The following is an 11,574-nucleotide window of genomic DNA, read 5'->3' on the forward strand; positions in this document are numbered from 1 at the left end:
TAGATAGTTTCATGAGTTTTCTGGTTACTATTGGGTGATTAAATTAACCTCGATCTAGTAATGTAAATGTCCAGTACTATGAACTTGACTTAAGGATGTTTCTCCCCTCCTCCAGCTCAGGCATGCTGCAGGCAGGAGAGGCTGTGGTCATCTTCTTCTTCCTTTCCACATTGAATCCTTCTCCTGGCCTCCCATCCTGACAGCTGTGCTTTGTATCGAGAATCCGGGGGTGGGGGAAAGGAGACCCTCTGAGAGGTGCTGCCGGGCAGCTCTGCTGCTGCCCTCTTAGCCTGGCAGGTGTTTCAGGTTGACTGTGATGGGTATGTGCTTTTCCATGGAGGTGCTCTGTCCCTGAGGTTGGTGAATACTCACCTGCATTCCCTTGACAAACCTTATAAATTCCAGGTGGCTCTTCTTCCTCAGGTCCTGGGAATCCACCCATACTTTCAGCTTCTCTCCATTTTTTCACAGAATGTTGGCTCACTCTAGTTTGGCCACAGATGGATGTGCCTTTTGTCTTTCCTCAACTCTATACCTATACTCTGTAGGTAGCTGGCCACCTACCTTAAGGGGGAGTCACACACTGGGCCTCTGGGTTGGTCAGACAGCTGGGACATATTCTTGTCTCCTAAAAGCCAATCTTTCTTACACGGAGAAGAGGGGAAAGGCAACACCTCTGACCTCATCCATTTGTTGTTTGTGGTGGGGGAGAATCTAACCACACACCAATAGCTCTCTAAAAATTCTCTTTGATTTTCCATGAAGCCGCTATTACCTGAAGTAAGAAGGTGGGACCCCCATCCCTCTCTTAGGGGCATAGGGCTCATATTATGGTTCTTGCCAAGGAAATCCTCTTGAGAAATCCTTCAGTTACCATCCTCTTTACTTTCATTGTGGAAGTGGGGTCTAAGAACTATGCAACCACTTTCATTTTATTTATTTCGAAAATTCTGCATCTGCCATGGCACGTCATTTGGAGTGTAGTTCCCACTGTCTGTGGACCTCTGTCAAAACTTTCATTTAGCATCTTGTTCCATAAACCTGCTGTGTTTGGTCGAAACAAGGACTCAGATAAATATATATATAATGGGAGATGACATTTAAAAAGTGAAGTTAAAGCCCAATTTATGAGATGTTGCTTGTCAAGATGAGAGGTAAATAAGATATGGGCTGGTTTGAGACACAGATTCCAGGCAGCCTGAGTAAGACAGGATGGGGACAGGAAGGGACCCTATGCTTGTCCACATGGACAAAGGGAAAGTTTTGACAAGAGCAGGGACAGCTCTGTGTGGCAAGGACCTGTTTCATCCCCAGAGGGACCAGAGCCGGGGTGTCATGTTATGCCAACTGAGTCCAGACTCTAGCTTCTGGGTCCCTGAGATTGGTAGATGAAATGGAAAATGTAAAATAAACCTGTGGTTTTTATATTATTGTGAATCATCTTGGAATTGATGCATTGATGCTTCATGCAGGAACTTCAGGGACTGTTCTAGAAAGCTAGAGGGAAGCTGGATGGGCCAGAGTCCTGGCTGGCTGCCTTGTTTCCCTCAGAGCAGCACCCTGCTGTTTGCGTTATAAAATGGGGATTTCATGTCTGATTTCATTGGAAAAGAAAGAGGATTCTGCTGCCATAAAACATCAACATTGCTAAAATGTCCATACTTTCCAAAGTGATTTACAGATTCAATGCAATCCCCATCAAAATACCAAGGTTATATTTCACAGATCTAGAAAAAAATAATTCTATGCTTCATGTGGAAACAGAAAAGAGCCCAAATCATCAAAGCAGTCTTAACCAAAAAGAATAAATCTGGAAACATCACATTACCAGACTTCAAACTATACTACAAGGCCATAGTAAGCAAGACAGTGTGGTATTGGCACAAAAATAGGGATATAGACCAATTGAACAGATCAGAGAACCCAGATATAAAATCACCCGCATACAGCCAACTGATCTTTGACAATGCATGCAACAATATACCCTGGGGAAAATAAGTCCCTTTTAAGAAATGGTGCTGGGAAAATTGGATAGCCATGTGCAGAAGAACATAAGTAGAATCCATACCTTTCACCACTCACAAAAATTAATTTTTAAGATGGATAAATGACTTAATTTTTTTTTTTTTTTTTTTTGCAGTTTCTGGCCGGGGCTGGGTTTGAACCCGCCACCTCTGGCATATGAGGCTGGTGCCCTACTCCTTTGAGCCACAGGTGCCTCCCTAAATGACTTAAATTTTAGGCATGAAACCATAAGAATTCCAGAAGAAAATATAGGAAAAATTCTTCTAGATATCAACCTAGGAAAAGAATTTTATGATTAAGATCCCCATAACAATTACAACAACAACAAAAAATAAATAGATGGGACTTGATTAAATTAAAAGGCCTGTGCACAGCTAAGGAAATAATCAATAGAGCAAATAGACAACATATAGAATGGGAGAAAATATTTGTGAGCTGTATGTTAGATAAAGGGCTAATCACCAGAATCTACAAAGACCTCAAACAAATCAGCAAGAAAACAACCGCATTAAAAAGTGGGCAAAAGACTTGAACAGAGTTTTTCAAAAGAAGATAGACAAATGGGTAGTGAGCCGTATTGCTAGCAAAAGAGGGCTGCTGCCTTATGGCTCAGGCAACCATTGCTCCGGTGTAGCTCCACTCCAGCCAATCGTCCTCTCTCCGCTCCGTACCCCAGAGTCTGCACTGACAGGCTGTAGCCCAGCACTGTCTACACCCCTCAAGCAATCACCCAAGAGTCTGGATCCCTGTGGGACAGGATTCCTGACCTTGGAGCGAGAGCAGAGGGGAGCGCGGGGAGTGCTGGAAGCCTGGGGTTGTGGGCAGAGAACACACACAGCTTTACACGGTTTTATGCCTGGCCATATTATCACCAAAAGACGGCTGTCGCACTGTGCCTCAGGGAACTGCCACTCTGGTGCAGTCCCCTCTCCGCCAACCTACCGGGACTGGCCTCCAGACCCCAGTGTGAACGAAGGAGAGCGCTGGGAGCTCAGAATTCCAGAATATCTAAAATTAAAAAGACTGACAACTGAGTGAGTTGGAGGCGGAGCAAGATGGCAGCCGAGTAACAGCTTCCTTGCATCTGGGCACCGTGAGTCTGGGGAGATAGGACTCCAGGCATCTCTGGCTGGTGGGATCTGCCTATCATCACCCCTGAGAGGATACAGGGAGTCAGCAAGAGACTTCTGGACCCCAAGAGGAGGACTAAAACAGTGGAAAACCAGCAAGTGGTCGCGTGTGTTCAATCCGTCTAAACCCGCCCGCAACTTCCACAGGCACGAGAACTTAAAGAGCAAGAGGAAGTGAAAGGAAAATTAGGGCAAGGAAACAGATAAAAGAAATCACTCATGAGGAAGAATCAGCAGAAAACTCCAGGCAACATGAAGAACCAGTCCAGAACAACCCCGTCAAGGACCATGAGGTAGCTACTGCAGAGGATTCCACCTATACAGAAATGTTAGGAATGACAGAAAGGGAATTTAGAATACACATATTGAAAACAATGAAAGAAATGATGGAAACAATGAAGGAAACTGCTAATAAAGTGGAAATTAACCAAAAGGAAATTCAAAAACAGAATCAAATAAGAGATGAACGATATGAAGAATATAAAAAGGATATAGCAGAGCTGAAGGAAATGAAACAGTCAATCAGGGAACTTAAAGATGCAATGGAAAGTATCAGCAACAGGTTAGACCATGCAGAAGAAAGAATTTCAGAGGTAGAAGACAAAGTTTTTGAGATAACTCAGATAGTAAAAGGGGCAGAAAAGAAGAGAGAGAAAGCAGAACGTTCACTGTCAGAATTATGGGACTTTATGAAGCGTTCCAACATACGAGTTATAGGAATTCCAGAAGGGGAAGAAGAATGCCCCAGAGGAATGGAAGCCATACTAGAGAATATTATAAAAGAAAATTTCCCAAATATCACCAAAGATTCTGACACACGGCTTTCAGAGGGCTATCAGAACCCAGGTCGCCTCAACTCTAACCAAGCTTCTCCAAGACACATTGTGATGAACCTGTCCAAAGTCAAGACAAAAGAAAAGATTCTGCAAGCTGCCAGGAGTAAGCGCCAGTTGACCTACAGGGGCAAATCCATCAGAGTGACCGCACACTTCTCTAATGAAACTTTCCTAGCAAGAAGACAATGGTCATCTACCTTTAATCTACTTAAACAGAACAATTTTCAGCCCAGAATTCTGTACCCCGCTAAGCTAAGCTTCAAAATTGACGGAGAAATCAAACCATTTACGGATATACAAACATTGAGGAAATTCGCCACAACAAGACCAGCTCTACAGGAAATACTTCAACCTGTTCTGCACACTGACCACCACAATGGATCAGGAGCAAAGTAAGAACTCAGAAATTAAAGGATAGAACCTAACCTCCACACTGATGCAAAACATAAAACTAAGCAATGGACTCTCACAAAATAAGATGAATAGAATACTACCACACTTACCAATTATCTCAATAAATGTTAATGGCTTGAATTCCCCACTGAAGAGACATAGATTGGTTGACTGGATTAAAAAACACAAGCCATCCATTTGCTGTCTGCAAGAAACACACCTGGCTTCAAAAGACAAATTAAAGCTCCGAGTCAAGGGTTGGAAGACAATTTTTCAGGCAAATGGAATTCAGAAGAACAGAGGAGTTGCGATCTTATTTTCAGATACATGTGGATTTAAAGCAACTAAAGTCAAAAAAGACAAAGATGGTCACTTTATATTGGTCAAGGGAAAAATACAACAAGAAGACGTTTCAATTCTAAATATCTATGCACCCAAATTAAATGCTCCCAGATTCTTGAAACAGACCTTACTCAGTCTGAGCAATATGATATCTGATAATACCATAATAACAGGGGACCTTAACACTCCTATTACAGAGCTGGACAGATCCTCTAAACAGAAATTAAACAAGGATATAAGAGATTTAAATGAGACCCTAGAACAACTGTGCTTGATAGACGTATATAGAACACTCCATCCCAAAGATAAAGAATATACATTCTTCTCATCACCCCATGGAACATTCTCCAAAATTGATCATATCCTGGGATACAAAACAAATATCAACAGAATCAAAAGAACTGAAATTTTACCTTGTATCTTCTCAGACCATAAGGCACTAAAGGTGGAACTCAACTCTAACAAAAATGCTGGACCGCACCCAAAGGCATGGAAATTAAACAATCTTCTGTTGAATAACAGATGGGTGAAGGAAGAAATAAAACAGGAAATCATTAACTTCCTTGAGCATAACAACAATGAAAACACAAGCTACCAAAACCTGTGGGATACTGCAAAAGCAGTTTTGAGAGGAAAATTCATCGCTTTAGATGCCTACATTCGAAAAACAGAAAGAGAGCACATCAACAATCTCACAAGAGATCTTATGGAATTGGAAAAAGAAGAACAATCTAAGCCTAAACTCAGTAGAAGAAAAGAAATATCCAAAATCAAATCAGAGATCAATGAAATTGAAAACAAAAGAATCATTCAGAAAATTAATGAAACAAGGAGTTGGTTTTTTTTTTTTTTTTTGTAGAGACAGAGTCTCACTGTACCGCCCTCGGGTAGAGTGCCGTGGCGTCACACGGCTCACAGCAACCTCTTAACTCTTGGGCTTACATGATTCTCTTGCCTCAGCCTCCCGAGCAGCTGGGACTACAGGCGCCCGCCACAATGCCCGGCTATTTTTTGGTTGCAGTTTGGCCGGGGCTGGGTTTGAACCCGCCACCCTCGGCATATGGGACTGGCGCCTTCCTCACTGAGCCACAAGCGCCGCCCAAGGAGTTGGTTTTTTGAAAAAATAAATAAAATAGATAAACCATTGGCCAGACTAAGGAGGAATAGAAAAGTAAAATCTCTAGTAACCTCAATCAGAAATGATAAAGGGGAAATAACAACTGATCCCACAGAGATACAAGAGATCATCTCTGAATACTACCAGAAACTCTATGCCCAGAAATTTGACAATGTGAAAGAAATGGATCAGTATTTGGAATCACACCCTCTTCCTAGACTTAGCCAGGAAGAAATAGAGCTCCTGAGCAGACCAATTTCAAGCACTGAGATCAAGGAAACAATAAAAAATCTTCCAACCAAAAAATGCCCTGGTCCAGATGGCTTCACTCCAGAATTCTATCAAACCTTCAAGGAAGAGCTTATTCCTGTCAAACCTTCAGAAATTATTCCAAAAAATTGAGGAAGAAGGACTCTTCCCCAACACATTCTATGAAGCAAACATCACCCTGATACCAAAAGCAGGAAAAGACCCAAACAAAAAGGAGAATTTCACACCAATCTCACTCATGAATATAGACGCAAAAATTCTCAACAAAATCCTAGCCAATAGATTACAGCTTATCATCAAAAAAGTCATTCATCATGATCAAGTAGGCTTCATCCCAGGGATGCAAGGCTGGTTTAACCTACGCAAGTCTATAAACGTTATCCACCATATTAACACAGGCAAAAATAAAGATCACATGATCCTCTCAATAGATGCAGAAAAAGCATTTGATAAAATCCAGCATCCTTTTCTAATTAGAACACTGAAGAGTATAGGCATAGGTGGCACATTTCTAAAACTGATTGAAGCTATCTATGACAAACCCACAGCCAATATTTTACTGAATGGAGTAAAACTGAAAGCTTTTCCTCTTAGAACTGGAACCAGACAAGGTTGTCCTCTGTCACCTTTACTATTCAACGTAGTGCTGGAAGTTCTAGCCAATACAATTAGGCAAGACAAGGAAATAAAGGGAATCCAAATGGGAGCAGAGGAGGTCAAACTCTCCCTCTTTGCTGACGACATGATCTTATACTTAGAGAACCCCAAAGACTCAACCACAAGACTCCTAGAAGTCATCAAAAAATACAGTAATGTTTCAGGATATAAAATCAATGTCCACAAGTCAGTAGCCTTTGTGTACACCAATAACAGTCAAGATGAGAAGCTAATTAAGGACACAACTCCCTTCACCATAGTCTCAAAGAAAATGAAATACCTAGGAGTATACCTAATGAAGGAGGTGAAGGACCTCTATAAAGAAAACTATGAAATCCTCAGAAAGGAAATAGCAGAGGATATTAACAAATGGAAGAACATACCATGCTCATGGATGGGAAGAATCAACATTGTTAAAATGTCTATACTTCCCAAAGCAATCTACCTATTCAATGCCATTCCTATCAAAATACCAACATCGTACTTTCAAGATTTGGAAAAAATGATTCTGCATTTTGTATGGAACCGGAAAAAAACCCATATAGCTAAGGCAGTTCTCTGTAACAAAAATAAAGCTGGGGGCATTAGCATACCAGATTTTAGTCTGTACTACAAAGCCATAGTGCTCAAGACAGCATGGTACTGGCACAAAAACAGAGACATAGACTCTTGGAATTAAATTGAAAACCAAGAAATGAAACTAACATTTTACAACCACCTAATCTTTGATAAACCAAACAAAAACATACCTTGGCAGAAAGACTCCCTATTCAATAAATGGTGTTGGGAGAACTGGATGTCTACATGTAAAAGACTGAAACTGGACCCACACCTTTCCCCACTCACAAAAATTGATTCAAGATGGATAAAGGACTTAAATTTAAGGCATGAAACAATAAAAATCCTCCAAGAAAGCATAGGAAAAACACTGGCAGATATTGGCCTGGGGAAAGACTTCATGAAGAAGACTGCCATGGCAATTGCAACAACAACAAAAATAAACAAATGGGACTTCATTAAACTGAAAAGCTTCTGTACAGCTAAGGAGACAATAACCAAAGCAAAGAGACAACCTACACAATGGGAAAGGATATTTGCATATTTTCAATCAGACAAAAGCTTGATAACTAGGATCTATAGAGAACTCAAATTAATCCACATGAAAAAAGCCAACAATCCCTTATATCAATGGGCAAGAGACATGAATAGAACTTTCTCTAAAGACGACAGACGAATGGCTAACAAACACATGAAAAAATGTTCATCATCTCTATATATTAGAGAAATGCAAATCAAAACAACCCTGAGATATCATCTAACCCCAGTGAGACTGGCCCACATCACAAAATCTCAAAACTGCAGATGCTGGCGTGGATGTGGAGAGAAGGGAACACTTTTACACTGCTGGTGGGACTGCAAACTAGTACAACCTTTCTGGACGGAAGTATGGAGAAACCTCAAAGCACTCAAGCCAGACCTCCCATTTGAACCTGCAATCCCATTACTGAGCATCTACCCAGAAGGAAAGAAATCCTTTTATCATAAGGACACTTGTACTAGACTGTTTATTGCAGCTCAATTTACAATCGCCAAAATGTGGAAACAGCCTAAATGCCCACCAACCCAGGAATGGATTAACAAGCTGTGGTATATGTATACCATGGAATACTATTCAGCCACTAAAAAAATTGGAGACTTTACATCCTTCGTATTAACCTGGATGGACGTGGAAGACATTATTCTTAGTAAAGCATCACAAGAATAGAGAAGCATGAATCCTATGTACTCAATTTTGATATGAGGACAATTAATGACAATAATGGTTATGGGGGGGGAACAGAAAGAGGGAAGGAGGGAGGGGAGTGGGGCCTTAGTGTGTGTCACACTTTATGGGGGCAAGACATGATTTCAAGAGGGACTTTACCTAACAATTGCAATCAGTGTAACCTGGCTTATTGTACCCTCAATGAATCTCCAACAATAAAAAAAAAAAAAAAGATAGACAAATGACCAATAAACACATGAAAAAATTCTCAACATCTCTAATCATCATCAGATATAACCTTACCCCAGTTAGAATGGATTTTTATCAAAAAGTCCAAAAACAATAGATGCTGGCATGCATGCAGACAGATAAAGGAACAATTCTACACTGTTGCTGGGACTGCAAACTAGTAGTACCTCTATGGAAAACAGTATGGAGATTCCTCAAAGAACTTAAAGTAGACTTCCCATTTGATCTAGCAATCCCACTAGTAGGTATTTATTCAAAAGAAAAGAAATCATTTCATCAAAAAATCACCTACACCTGAATATTCGTTGAAGACAATGCACAATTGCAAAGATGTGGAATCAACCCAAGTGCCTGTCAATTCATGTGTGGGTTAACAAAATATGGTATATGTATCCTATGGAATACTACTCTGCCATAAACAGGGTGAATTAATACCTTTTGCTACAATTTGGATCAAACTGGAGACCATTATCCTAAGTGAAGTATCTCAAAAATGGAAAAACAAACACCACCTCTACTTGCTGTTAAATTGGAAGTGACATTGACTCCAATATTCATGACATCCCGGCAAGACAGGTAATAATATTCTGCCTTCAGTGTGATCCAGAGAGTAAGTGTCTTGTCCAAGATTGCACAGCCAATGGTTAAACTAAGTGGACGGATGCGTTGACTACTGAGACTTACTGCGAGGTAGGAAGATAACGTGGCATGAGTTCTGTGGACGCAGAGCTGGTCTAGCGCCAGCAGGAGAGGAAACCACCACAACAGTGCCACAGGGCAGTCTCTGAGGAATGGGACTCCGCAGGAAGATGAGGAGCTACTAGATCTCTTCTTCTCTCCTAGGGCCTCGGGCTACCCCAGACACCAAGTGATTTCTGTCAGAGGAAGTGAGGTTAGCAATGGAATGAGTGTGTTTAGTCTGTGAAGGTTAATCCAAGTTTAAATGGGGGTTGCTGTGCCACCCCCAAGCTTGGGAATAATTCCTTACTCCATAAATAAACAGCTGGTCCCTGTTAACATCTCTGCCTTGGCTTTTATGAAAAAGCCATTTCCCCCGCAGGATGACCTCCCCAGAGCCATTGTTCAAGGATGAAATTATGCCACAATGTCCCCCAGGTGGGAGCAGGGGTCCCAGCCTACAGGCTCAGACCCACAAAGAGAAGTCTTCTAATTCCTCAGGGAGTCTCTTCAGGCAGAAGTCCTTGGATGGCCAAAATCAAAGGAGGGAGCCCTACCTTGACTGGAGCTGGCGTGGGGGTGGGGGTTGGATCAGAGGACCAGGTTTCCAGCAGCCAGTGCCAACTGTGCAGAAATGAACTCCCTGTTGAGTCTCCCCCGTTCCAGTCACTGCAGGGTCTCATTAGCCTATGCACACTAATGGGTTTCTTTAGGGACAGCAAGGTCCTTGGGGATGTGGAGGCTGGAGGGAAACTGGAAGAGCTGATGGAGTTTCCCAGGTTTCAGAGCGCAGTTTGAATTTATTCCTCCCTCCTGGTGTAAACCCAGCTGCCTTAATGGCATCTTTGTGCTCAGTTTTTTTTTTTTTTTTTTCCTTTTTGGAAGCCTTGACATCAGGGCATTTCGACTTCATTATTAAGAATGTGGACGCAGACATAAGTGTGTTAAAGACAGAAAAGTGAACACAGATGGGTAGCTGGGAAAGAATAACTCAACGCCTACAACAAGGAAGCCAACAAAATGTGCTAACTTAAACAGAAGGAGTGCGGTCAGCAGTTTCCATCACTGAGCTGTCTCAAGCTGCTAGGCATGCAGCTCCCTCCCCCACAAAGCCCCCAGGCCCTCTCAGTCACTGGCTATCTCCCAGGGGCCCCTTTTCTCTCTGCCAGATCTGGGATGTTTTTAAAGGGCCACCCCTTTTAAAGTGCTACTCCCTTTCCAAGATTTTGCTCCTTCTATTACTAAGGGTTAGTTCATCTCCACTTCCTCCACAAAGGGTACCTTCACCACCCTGGCCTAAACATTATTTAAATTGGACAATATGATATTGCTACCCAGTTTTCCTCTGGTTTAAGCAAAAAGCCCAAACTTATGATTAAGTTATGGTAACAAGACAGCTACAGATGCCCTATGGCTACGTAAGGGCAGTTTAACCCTACATGTGCCAGCACCTCGTCAGCGCAGCTATGAGAGAGGGGTGTGTGTGTGAATGGGGGGTGCAGTATTGTGGATGAGGGTGTTGGGGGTTTTTAGTCAGCAAACAGGACTTGGAGAATCCGAAGAGCAAGTAACACTTGAATTGGTGTGGGACACTGTCCCATGGTTCTGGATCATCCATCCATTCAGGACAAGACTATAGGCAGAGATGGAAGTGTATAGCAAACAGGACCCTTCACATGGGAGAAGCAGCTAGTGGCTGTTGGGAAATAATGGCCTTAGAGGCAGGGCTTTTTTTCTCACCAGATACTCACTGAGCCTCTGTTGTAGTCTGGCCATCTGAGGGTATTTTCCATATCTGCTCTCACCTAATCCTAATCCGGAGAGACTACTTACTGATAAAGAGGCCAAGCTTCTGAGAGACTAAACTGCTTGCCCAGGATTACAGGGCAAAGAAGAAGTGGGTTTGGGATTTGAACCTAGGCCATCTGACCGAAATCCATGGCTCTAGCTAGCGGTCTGTACTGCCTTTGTCCCAGCTACAGCGGGTCCCACACAGTCACTATAAATAGCACACACCTATTTCCTTGGTTACCTACCCGAGGGCTCACTTGTGTCTTCTTTTTCTACCATTTCTAGCAAACTACCCACCTAGGGGATTTATTCCTTCGGTAA

The sequence above is a fragment of the Nycticebus coucang genome, chromosome 2, assembly GCF_027406575.1.
Source record: "Nycticebus coucang isolate mNycCou1 chromosome 2, mNycCou1.pri, whole genome shotgun sequence".
Taxonomy (NCBI): domain Eukaryota; kingdom Metazoa; phylum Chordata; class Mammalia; order Primates; family Lorisidae; genus Nycticebus; species Nycticebus coucang.